The sequence below is a fragment of the Heterodontus francisci genome, chromosome 5 (assembly GCF_036365525.1).
Source record: "Heterodontus francisci isolate sHetFra1 chromosome 5, sHetFra1.hap1, whole genome shotgun sequence".
NCBI classification, from domain to species: Eukaryota; Metazoa; Chordata; class Chondrichthyes; order Heterodontiformes; family Heterodontidae; genus Heterodontus; species Heterodontus francisci.
The window spans coordinates 183,412,732-183,425,391 of record NC_090375.1 but is presented as its reverse complement, the minus strand read 5'-3'; positions in this window follow the sequence as shown (position 1 = coordinate 183,425,391).

Here is a 12,660-nt window from a genome sequence, read left to right as displayed (position 1 = left end):
GTGTTACGAGGATGTCATCCACACACTCCCCCACGTCATACAATAACGTACTGAACTGCTCCTTGTATGGCTTCTGCACAAGACCTGATGCAGTATGGTACCTAGTAAACCTTCTGACCCATTTCGGCCACACCTCTGCTTGGTTCCGTCCAGCTACTTCCCCGACATTCTCCGCGAAGGGCAGTGACTTACCATTTCTTCTTCAGTTTAACAGTGCCACCACATAATATTCTGATGGCTAGTTAGTCTTATAACAGAATATCTGAGAGACTGATGGTTACAAGAACAGGAGTTTATTTACATGCATCTGACTTCTATGGCTTCCATTTTCACTCTATGCAAGGATCTGCACACGTTTTGTTACATCCCTTCGTGTGATGACACTCACAGACTATTTACATATTCTGCCCAGTAACAACCCTATATTACATTATACTACAGTTTTTAGCCACGGTCAACCTTCCTTCCAATGAAACTGTTAGGTAGTGGATCAGTGAGCTAGCAGAGATTCCAGAATCTTTTCCTTATTGTGATATTCTTTACAGAAATAATTTTTGATTCCGCTAGGTATGCTTCATCTGGCAACTCTGAGCCAGGTATAAGATAGTCATTCATCCAGGAAAAGGGACAGAAACTACCATACTAGCACCATCTGTGATAAAACGTCTTTGGATTGCCTGGGGTTGTGACATCTCTCCTAAACACTGCTAAATGCCAAAAGGATGTTCCAACATCTTGGCGTAATTGCAGTTCCTTTGTTCAATTCTGTCTTCTCTCATTCTTATCACTGTCTTACAAGTTACAGACCCTACTTCTCCTCCACAGCCTTTTGTTTGCTCAACTCCTCAGCCAATTGTTTCTCCACTCTACTTTTGTTCTTGCTGAACTCTGGTTAAACTTCCCTTTGCTTTATTATAGCTTAAACTGTTCAAAGCCTGTTCCAGTTGTAGGGTACAAGTGGTCGAAGTGCAGCTCAGTGGCACAATCTGACTCCCAGGGGCATTAATCAATTGGTAGCATTGAAAAGATATCTCAACAACAGATAATTCCATCATAGCAATAACTGCAGTTAAATTGGTACTTTTACCATCCAGTTACGCTTAGCGGCATCAGGATTCATCATGTGGCATGTCATGTCGGATTTTCCAGCTACCTGACACATTACAGCTGAGACAGCCATTTACCTTTGCTTCTATCGATTGCGTAAACAATGTGCAAGTACTACCTAAAAAGCTAGCAACCAAAGGCAGCCTTTGTGGCACCCAAACCACATTTACTATAGATGTTTCTTCATCTTCACACTTTCGCCTTCACTTCTCCAGTATTCCTCATCTGCTGTTTATCCAAGAAACTCAAGTATCTCACTTTTTAGACAAACTGAGGTACAAATTACTATGTGTTGTGCCGGTGAGGCAGATGGCTAGAAAGTGTTTTCCTCATTGTGTGACCTGACCAGCCCTTGGAGGTATGATCAGCACTGGTAGCTCAGCCCCATTTAAGCAGATGAGGCCCAAGGAAAATTTTTGATCAATCCTCGTGCCTCGGTTTGGGTAAGCTGCAGTGTTGTCTGATGGGTCCAGGCTAATTTCTACCCCCTTCTTCTTCCAATTTGCCTCTTGCATTTTCTACTATAATTTCCAATCCAAAAGGAGGTGTATATGCTTACATGCGCACTTCCTTTTCAGCCACTATATCTTCTACACAGCATGCGGGATTCATGAAAGATTCACCTAAGTTAGTAATTTTATGCATTTGCACTCCTGGAGAACAGCCTAAGCTGATGGGATTGTATGTCATGATTTTCCATCTATTACATCCTGGGAAAGATTACATCTTGCGTGTGGGTTGCAAAAAAGACAGTTTTCTACTGCCAAGAAATATATGTTGAAATGTTTAACATTATTTTTTTTTTAAAAAAACAGTCAACAGCTTGTTAAAAGACCAATTTAGTACCAACTGAAAATGTTTCCAAGCAGCCTTCATTTTCTATGTTCCAAACAACCAGTTGTTGTCTTCATGTTTTTCATTAAGGCTATAAAGAGCAGTAACAAGTATCTTAAATTCTCTTCAGCAGAACTGAGTCATATTGCCATTGGTGACTTGTTTTTGGCACATAGATACCAGAAGCTGAGGGTTGAATGAAAAAGATTGAACATAAATCTATCTGCCCCAACAACAGTTACCTGTGGGAGCATACTTACAGAATCAGAGAAAAATACCTGCCATTCAGAACCTCAATGCATGCAATTCAGCAGGGTTATGGTTGTGTCATCTCACATAAGCAGAGCTGAAGCATTACTCCTCAGTTTGCACATCCCTGCCTTTGGCTCTGAATCTTCATGCCTCAGGTTTCCCCAGGACACCTGACAGGAATTAACCATCTTTCCATACAGCACAGCATTCATAGGGTCACTGAGGCTTTTCTTTTTTGGCAATGAGAAGCAGACAGCTGAGCAGCAGGGCCTCCATAAAATTGCCAATATCCCAAGGGTGCAAGGACTAACAGCTGGCTCCCAATTAACTGTTAGACCTCCATCAGTCAAAGTGATGTCCTTTCATTGGGGCGCCAATAGTCAGAACCACACTTTAACTAGAAGGAATTTAACTTTCAAAGTCTGGGAAAAGGTTATGTCCACACTATCTCTTTTTTTCCATTTCATGGATGAATGGGTACTGGGTGATTCCAGCTGTATACCACACTTGTGGCTAATGACACTAGTCTGCAGTTTATACATGAGGGCATAGCAGAATTACAATGATTGCCATGTGGGGATAGGGTACTCTATGAGGAACCATTTGGCATTCTTGAGCAACACTTCCTTTGACTAATCAGTCACTATACCCTCGAGAAGGTATCCAAAATTTTTACTGTGGGTTGTATGCTTCATAATGCAGCCATCTGTAGAAAAACCATCACGCAGCAAACTACTGTGTTTCAGCAAATAGGGATGAGCATGGAGATGCTGTTCCTGGGGATATGCAGCTGCTTCCAGGAAGGCAATGTAGATAGCAGTTAATAGATGTCTTCTTCAACTGAACAATAATACAGGGATAATTACAATGCACTGTGAGTGACAATGGCCATCTCTTTTCATCATATACCATAATAGTGGTAGATACAGCAGCTAACTCTATTTCCTTCCTTTGCACACTTTCTGATGATTTCCAGAACTTTAATCAAGGGAATTTTCAATTATCCAGCTATAAGCTCTGAGAAAGCAGAAGAAAAACTAAAGGTTCCGGAACATGAGGTGAGAAGGTGGATGGGCTTTAGGGGCCTGACCACTTTGTATGGGTGAATAGGTAACAGAGTTCAGATCCTCAATTTTCAAACCCACTCGCACTGCTAGCAAGGCTCTGTGTGCCAATTAGAGCCTTAGAACGTTTACTCATATATACCTGGATAAAGTATCCTTTATACACCTTTATTTAAAAACCAAAGTGCTTATGTTTCTCTAATCTTTCCTCGTGGTGCATCCTCTATACACTTTGAATCAATTGTATTCCTCTTCTCTGCACCCTCTTAAACATATATCTATGTCTTAAAAAAGGAGCAGGAGTAGGCCATATGACCCTTCGAGCCTGATCCGCCATTCAGTACAATTATCGCCGATCTGCTGCCTCAACTGCACTTTCCCACAGGCTCCCTCTATCCCTTGATTCCCTGAGAGATCAGCTTCTTCAGCTCCACCTTTCACCTCTGAAAAGTGGCAGAAACAGAGTTTGCACTTCTGCCAACAGCAGCGGCAGCTGCCTTCTCCTCAGCTACATGCCCCTTCACAGGGCAGATGGGATGGACACTAAGATCCAGGAAGGAGGAGAAACACCCTAAACAGGGTTTACAGGCAAAGGATCAGCTCTCTTGAGCACCAATGCCTCAGGAGGCTCAGGCCCTCACGGCAAGTCGCAGCATCTGTAGCCTCCTGGAACAAGACCTCCTTCCCAGTGGACTAGGTGGACATGTATTGCCAATGGCCAACAAGGTGTCATCACCCCGACCTGCCAACCCTTCCCCCGGGTCGCTGCCTCTCGCCAAGTTGTGTGCTCTCATCTCCTGCAAGGAGAGAAAGCAGAGAGCTGTGAGTGTTCAGAATGGCTGTGTGAAGAGGAGGGTGACATTGCCATATGGATGCAAGAAGGAATAGGCGGACGGTGAGTGTGAGTGTAGGCTGCTCAGATGGGGATATGAGGTGCCCGCAGAGAGAGGAATGAGTGGAGGTGCAAGATGTGCTGTGCAAGAAAATGCTGGCCACATCAAAGTGTGGGAATTGGCACCTGAAAGTGTAACACTGCTTACCTGTCATGCCATCCTGAGGTCCTGGATCCTCTTGGTGCCTGGTCTTCATGTTAAAGGGAACATACTGCAGCTGATGACTTCCTCGGCCACTTCTATCCATGCCTGCTTTGTTGGAAAGGCTGTCCTCCTCCTCCCAACCTTGGGAGAGCTCAGCTCACTGCAGTCCCTCAGATCCATCAACAATACCTCCAGGTAAGAGGGAGAGACTAAGGTGGGGGGAGGGTGGAGAACAGCCTTCCCCAAATCTCCAATCTGCACAGGTGGTGGTGTCTCCTAAAACAGACATCAGGCCTCTTAAATATGTTAATGAGGAGCTTAATATCTGTTGAAGGACCCTTTTACAAAATGTTTTCCAATGAATGGGGCAGGCCGGATTCCTCAGTGACTCTGTGGTCCCCAACTACAAGCATTTTTTTAAAATTTAAAAATCTTTCCATGGAGACAGTATGCACTCCGCCACCCGCCATGGTCCTGGCGACTGGCAGTCCCATGTTACTCAAACCAACCCCTCCCAGAACATACCTGAAGGCTGTGACTAGGGGCCTGAAACCCATGGGTGAGTTGCCTGTGCAGGTGCAACAGGGGCTGGCAGCTCATCCCGAAGAGGTAGATGTGACCCGAGGTCCAATTTCAGGATAAACATGGGCCTCTCTGTTCAGGCCCAGACTAATTTCTCTCCCATTGACTCCAATCCTATTTCCTCTCTCCTTTTACATTCTTCTTATTCAATGAGTTATCCAATATTCTTTTAAATGATGTAAGGTTCTTTGTACATGGTGAAGCATTCCATGCTCCAATAGCCCTCTGTGTGAGGAGAATATCCCCTAACCTCCCACCTGATCCTTCTCGTGATAATTCTCACTTCATGCCCACCTTGTTGCGAATCTATCAACCAGTGCAGATAATATTTTACTACTTACTCTCTCAAAGCTTTCCATAATTTCACAGACATCCAGTAGGTTTTCCCTTAGCCTTGTCCAGTCTAGTTAAAAAAAGACCCATCTTTTCATGCCATTCTTTCCATTCCATACCCTTGCCATGCTCTAACATCCTTCTTATAAAGCAGTACTGAACTACAAACAAAACTCCAACTCTGGCCTAGCCAATGTCTTGCATAAATTGAACACCACTTTGTTGCTTCTGTCACGCTCATGCAAGAAGAATTTATGAACTATATAATGAACTTATGAAACCAACGCAAAACAGACACATTTCCTACAAAACAAAAATGGAGTCTAGAGATCAGATTACCTGTACTGGTAATATACATGGAAACTATAAGAACCCTGAGCTGATCTTCATATCTGGACAAGCCTTGGAGAAGGCATTAAAATGTAAACAACCCATTCTGTGATAATGGCCACTTCTCTCCGACGAATTGGGTTAACAATGGCATTGCAGACTTAGCGACTCCAAATTCAAACTCATGAGAATGGATGTGAAAAAATTCCACTTTATCAAGAAAGAATGAAGATGGGTGACATCCAGACTTTCTGATAAGGAGTTTTAATAAGGGACATTCTGTGCATACAAAGCCAAAGGAGAAGAGAGAGATCCATCTATGCCATCGAAGAGACAGGATCCTGCCTAAGAATGCCATCTTTAGACAACACATAGGCAGAGGCTGGAAGTGGTCTTGAACTCCATACCTGAGAAATCATACCAGGACCTCGCCAGTGATCTTTGGCTGGAATATAACAAAAGCAATCTGCAGCAGCACATCTGTCTTCCTAAACCTCCACATCTTTCTTCAATAAAGAAGAGAAAAGAATACGCACGGGTTCAAGTTTTCACTCCAGGGAAACACAAGTTAAACAGAGGACACTTTTAAACCATCAGACCTAAATGTAAGTTATTTTTTAATCTCTATATTTTCTTGTGTGTGTATCTGTATGTGTGAGAGGGTGGTGAAGTTGTGTACATTTTCAGGTATGGTATAATGAACACTTATCTTTCTTTTAAACTTATGAGAAAATACGTCATTTGTCTGTTTGTTGACCAGGGGATGAAACACTTTTTTAAAAAACACTGTCATCGGTCAATTGAGAGGTGAAAAAGGAGAAACCATCCCTATTAACTCTCATCTGTTTGTAGCACTTCTGCATTCAATATTCCCATTATAAAACCCAAATCCCATTACTGTTTTATTGCATATACTTCCAACTTTAAAGACTTATGTATCTGTACTCCTAGATCTCTTGGTTAATAATCTTACAGTTCAGGGTTTCACTTTTTAATCCAAAAATGTTATTTCACATTTTTCTGTCTCAAACTGCAATTGAACAAAGAACAAGAACAAAGAACAGTACAGCACAGGAACAGGCCATTCGGCCTTCCAAGCCTGCGCCGATCTTGATGCCTGCCTAAACTAAAACCTTCTGCCCTTCCGGGGCCCATATCCCTCTATTCCCTTCCTATTCATGTATTTGTCAAGATGCCTCTTAAACGTCGCTATCGTACCTGCTTCCACCACCTCCCCCGGCAGCAAGTTCCAGGCACTCACCACCCTCTGTGTAAAGAACTTGCCTCGCACATCCCCTCTAAACTTTGCCCCTCTCACCTTAAACCTATGTCCCCTAGTAACTGACTCTTCCACCCTGGGAAAAAGCTTCTGACTATCCACTCTGTCCATGCCGCTCATAACTTTGTAAACCTCTATCATGTCGCCCCTCCACCTCTGTCGTTCCAGTGAAAACAATCCGAGTTTATCCAACCTCTCCTCATAGTTAATGCCCTCCAGACCAGGCAACATCCTGGTAAACCTCTTCTGTACCCTCTCCAAAGCCTCCACTTCCTTCTGGCAGTGTGGCGACCAGTTTATATCCTGCTATCTGTTTATATCCTCCTGCACTCTTCCTTACACTTCACCACACCCTTTAATTTGATTGTCAGTAAGCTTTGATATAATAAAAATGGAGGAGCCTCAGCCTTTGCAATGGTCCAACCTGTTCAAGGTTCTTGCAGCCAGTATGGACGAAAGCAAGGGCTGCAGGGTGGATGAGCGAACTGAACATGGTACTGTGGGTACAGGAAGCCATTCAAGCAGGGAGAGTAAATTGGAATGTAGTGGTAGTAGCAGATGGGATATTCAGGGGATAAACTCAGTTGTCCGCAGCAGACAGCGAGAGTCCAGAAGGCTGTGTTGCCTGCCTGGTGCCAGGTTTCAAGACATCTGCTCTGGGCTGGAGAGGAACTTGCAGTGGAAGAGGGAGGATCCAGTTGTCATGGTCCAGGTGGGTACCAACGACAGAGGTAGGACTAGGAAAGAGGTTCTGTTTAGAGAGCATGAGCAGCTAGGGGCTAACTTAAAAAGCAGAACCTCAAAAGATAATAATCTCTGGATTATTACCTGAGCCATGAGCAAATTGGAGTAGGGTAAATAAGATTAGAGAGTTAAACGCATGGCTCAAAGATTGGTATAGGAGAAAAGGGTTTTGATTCATGGGGCACTGGCACCAGTACTCGGGAAAGTGGGAGCTGTATCATTGGGATGGTATTCACCTGAACCATACAGGGACCAGTGTTCTGGAGGGTCGTATAACTAGGGTAGTAGAGAAGGCTTTAAACTAAATAGTGGGGGCGAGGGAACAAGTGAGGGAAGATGTGATAAATTAAAGAGAGAGGACAAGGCAAGAGAGCAAGGTGGCAATGAAGGAATTGATAATCTGATTGTAGCAGGAGGGACAGATCATACAAACTTAAGAGTGTACCAGCAGATAAGGCTAGAGGTTGCGAAAATAATAAAAAGACAGAATTAAAGGCACTCTATCTGAATGCACACAGCATTCGCAACAAGGTAGATGAATTAACAGCATAAATGGAAGCAAACAGGCATGATCTAATTGCCATTACGGAGATGTGGCTACAGGGTAACCAAGGCTGGGAACTGAATGTCCAAGGGAAAGGAGGTGAAGTAGTGCTGTTAGTAAAAGATGAGATCAGTACATTAGTGAGAGAGGAACTTAGATTGGAGGATCACGATGTAGAATCAGTTTCGGTGGAGCTAAGAAACAGGAGGGCGCAGCAAACATTGATAAGAGTTGTTTATAGGCCACCAAACAGTAGTGGTAATGTAGGGCACAGTAAAAATCTGGAAATTAGAGGTGCATGTAACAAGGGCAATGCAGTAATCATGGGGGAATTCAATCTACAAATAGACTGGGTAAACCTAATTAGCAACTTATTGGAGGACGAATTCCTGGAATGTATACAAGTTGGTTACAATTCTAGAACAGTATGCCGAGGAACCAACTAGAGAACAGGCTATTTTTGATTTAATATTGTGCAATGAGAAAGGGCTAATTAATAATCTTGTTTTAAAGGAGCATCTAGCGAAGAGTGGCCATAATATAACGTTAAATTCTAAGTTTGAAAGTGATTTAGTTCAGTCTGAATCTAGGGTCTTAAATCTAAACAAAGGAAACTACGATGGCTGACGTATATTGGGAAACTACATTAAAAGGTATGACGGTAACAGGCAATGGCTAACATTAAAAGAAATAATACATGATTTACAACAAATTTACATTCCTTTGAGGTACAAAAACCCAGCAGGAAAGGTGATCTAACCACGGCTAACAAGAAAAGTTAAAAATTGTATTAGATCAAAGGAAGAGGCTTATAAAGTTGCCAAAAAAGTAGTAAGCCTGAGGATTGGGAGCATTTTCGAATTCAGCAAAGGAGGACCATGAAACTGATTTTTTTTTAAATGGAATATGAAAGTAAACTAGCGAGAAATATAAAAACATACTGTAAAAGCTTCTATAGGTATGTAAAAAGGAAAAGATTAGCAAAGACAAATATGGGCCCAATACAGGCAGAGACAGGAGAATTTATAATGGGGAATAAGGAAATGGCAGAGAAACTAAACAAATACTTTGTGTCTGTCTTCACGGAGGAAGATACAAAAAACTCCCAGGAATACTAGAACACCAAGGGACTAGTGAGAATGAAGAACTGAAAGAATTAATATTCGTAAAAAAGTAGTACTGGAGAAATTAATGGGAATGAAAGTTAATAAATCTCCTGGACCTGATGATCTATATCCCAGAGCATTGAAAGAGGTGACTGTAGAGATAGTGGATGTGTTGGTAGTCATCTTCCAAAATTCTACAGATTCTGGAATGGTTCATGCAGATTGGAAGGTAGCAAATCTAACCCCACTACTTAAGAAATGAGAGAGAGAGAAAATGGGACCTGTTAGCTTGACATCTGCAGGGAAAAGGCTAGAATCTATTATAAAGAACGTTGTCATGCGGGCCCCACCTGCCAAGAATGAGGCACATTAATTTTGCCACACGGACATTAAACTTCAAATTGTTGCTGGGAAAAAAAGAGGGCCTATCACAAGAAATTACCAGGCCCCTCACCGGAAAGGCATTTTTTGCATACTAGCAGACAGTGTCGGAACAAAGGAACCAGTCCCTGCTCCCAATACACAGAAAACGTGGTCAGACCAGTTTAGTCAAATGACTAACTGGCTATTGCAGAGTTTTGAACTGAGAGTTTTAAATTGGCCACAGAGAATTTGAACCCATAAAGCTGTTTGCTCCTGGACGGAAAAGACCTCTTATGGCTGGCTCGCTGCAGTCTCTCCTGTCTGCTTCTGTCTCTTTCTCACGGAACTGAAACTCACTGAAGGTACATGAACACCAAGAGAGAAAAGTCTCCTACAGTGAACAAGGTTTAAGAAGAATACTGGGTCCCGACGAAAAGCAAGGTCGCTACAGTGAGCTCAAAGCACAGTAACAAGAAACTCTTCAGATATTGCCTCAAACCCCTCCACTTTATTTTTCTTCTGCTCTTTTCTGTCTCTATTTGCATGCGCATATCGCGTATGTGTGCTAGCCTGGGGCGCAGCGCGTATCCGTAGGCATTAACTGAATTAGAGTTTAAATTTTAATAAATTTCACTTTTCTTCTTTAAACCTAAGAAAGCCTGTTTGTGTTATTTCTTTGCCTTATAATTGGAAAGTGAACAAGGATTCACCAAAGGGGAGCTCAAAACACAATGTGTTTAAAATTAAATCCTGTTGCAGTGAGACCAGGTGAAGGCTGAAAGGGAACCCTAGACACCTTTCTCACCTGGTCGTAACAACGTGATAACTGGACACTTAGAAAATAATGGTAGGATTGGGCAGAGTCAACATGGACTTATGAAAGGGAAATCATGTTTAACAAACCTGTTTGAGTTTTTTTAACTAGCAGAATGGATAAAGGTAAACCAGTGGATGTGGTGTATTTGGATTTTCAGAAGGCTTTTGCTAAGTCCCACACAGGAGATTAGTAAGAAAATTATAGCACATGGGATTGGGGGTACTATACTGGCATGGATTGAGAATTGATTATTGGACTGAAAACAGAGAGTAGCAATAAACGGGGTATTCTCAGGTAGGCAGACTAGTGGGGTACTGCAAGCAGCAGTGCTTAAGCCAAAATCTATTCACAATCTAGATCAATGATTTGGATGCAGGGACCAAAGGCAATATTTTCAAGTTTGCTGATGTCTCAAAACTAGTTGAGAACGTGAGTTGTGAAGAGGATACAAAGAGGCTTCAAGGGGATTTAGATAAGCTAAGTAAGTGGGCATGAACATGGCAGATGGAATATAGGTCTGGATTTTGTGTGACCCTCTGAGGCGGGGTCAGAGGCGGCGGGCATGGAGTATCGCAACGGGTGGTGGGGGTGTGAAGGGTCCATTGCCTCCCCATCACCAAGCATTCTTCCCAAAGGCAGGATAGGCCAATGATGGACTTCCCACCCAAAGACCAATTGAGGCCCTTAAGTGGCCTATTAAGGGCCAATTAAGGGTCTCTTCCCACCACCACTGTAATCTTCCCAGCGGAAGTGGGGGGAGGGGGGAGAACCTCTGTCACAGGGGCAGGTCGCCTTGTATCACAATTTGTGGCCCACAGAGGACCCCCACCAGGAATAACTTGCAACCTTGCCCCCCAGGCCCTCCCTTCCCCCTGGACTGCACGACCACTCCCCATACCACCACCCCTCGTCGGGGCCTTCCATACTGGCCCCAGCAACACCACCTCACCTATCTCTGGTTCCAGGTTCCAGCGCTGGGCCTGGGTCTGAGGCCTGTGCAGTACCGGCAGTGGCCACCGCTCCCACTGGTGCTGCCGATTCTGCTGAGCTGACAACCCTCTGATTGGCCAACAGCTCTTGGAGGCGGGATCCCCATCTTTAAAGGAATAGGGATCCCAGCTCCTGAAACTTAGATTTATGGGAGGGGGAGGGGGAGGCGGCGGCCACAAAAAGGTGGAGGCGGGATTCTCCCCACTTTTTTGGCCTAGTGCTGGGAGACCCACTTCTAGCACAAAATCCAGCCCATAATGTGGAAAAATGTGAAGTTATCCACTTTGGTAGGAAAAACAAAAATGCAGAGTATTTCTTAAATGCTAAGAGATTGGGAAGTGTTGATGTTCATAAGTCACTGAAAGCTAACTTGCAGGCGTAGCAAGCAATTAGGAAGGCAAATGGTATGTTGGCCTTTATTGCAGGAGCATTTCAGTACAGGAGTAACGTGGTCTTGATGCAATTGTACAGAGCTTTGGTGAGATCACATTTGGTCCTAAGGAAGAATATACTTGCCCTAGAGGGAGTGCAATAAAGGTTCACCAGACTGATCCCTGGGATAGCAGGATTGTCCTATGACGAGACTGAGCCTATATTCTCTAGCGTTTAGAAGAATGAGAGGTGATCGCATTGAAGCATACAAAATTCTTTCAGGGCTCAACAGGGTAGATGCAGGAAGGATTTTCCCCTGGCTGGGGGGGGGGGGGGGGAGGGCGCAGTTGGGGGTTCTCGAACCAAAGGACACAGTCTCAGAATAAGAGGTAGGCAATTTAGGGCTGAGATGAGGAAGAATGTCTTCATTCAGAGGGTGGAATTCTCTACCTCAGAGAGTTGTGGAGACTCAGTCACTGAGTATATTCAAGACAGAGATCAATAGATTTCTAGATATTAAAGACATCAAGGGATATGGGGATAGTGTGGGAAAATGGCATTGAGGTAGAACATCAGCCATGATCTGGTTGAATGGCACAGCAGGCTTGAGGGGCTGAACAGCCTACTCTTGCTCCTATATCCTATGTTCCTAATTTCTCTTGTATTTGTATCCAAATCATTTATATAATAGAAAACCAAAGAGATCTCAGCATTGATCCCTAGGACACACCATTATTTTGCCAAGCTGAAACACATCTATTTACCCCTGCTCTTTACCTTTCCTTTCCCTAAGCCATCTTTCTCTCGATGTGGCTACATTCCTTTAATACAATGCACAAGTTTGCAACAAGTCTCTCATCTTTCATGTGACACCTTATGAAATACCTGCCCAAAATCCATATATAC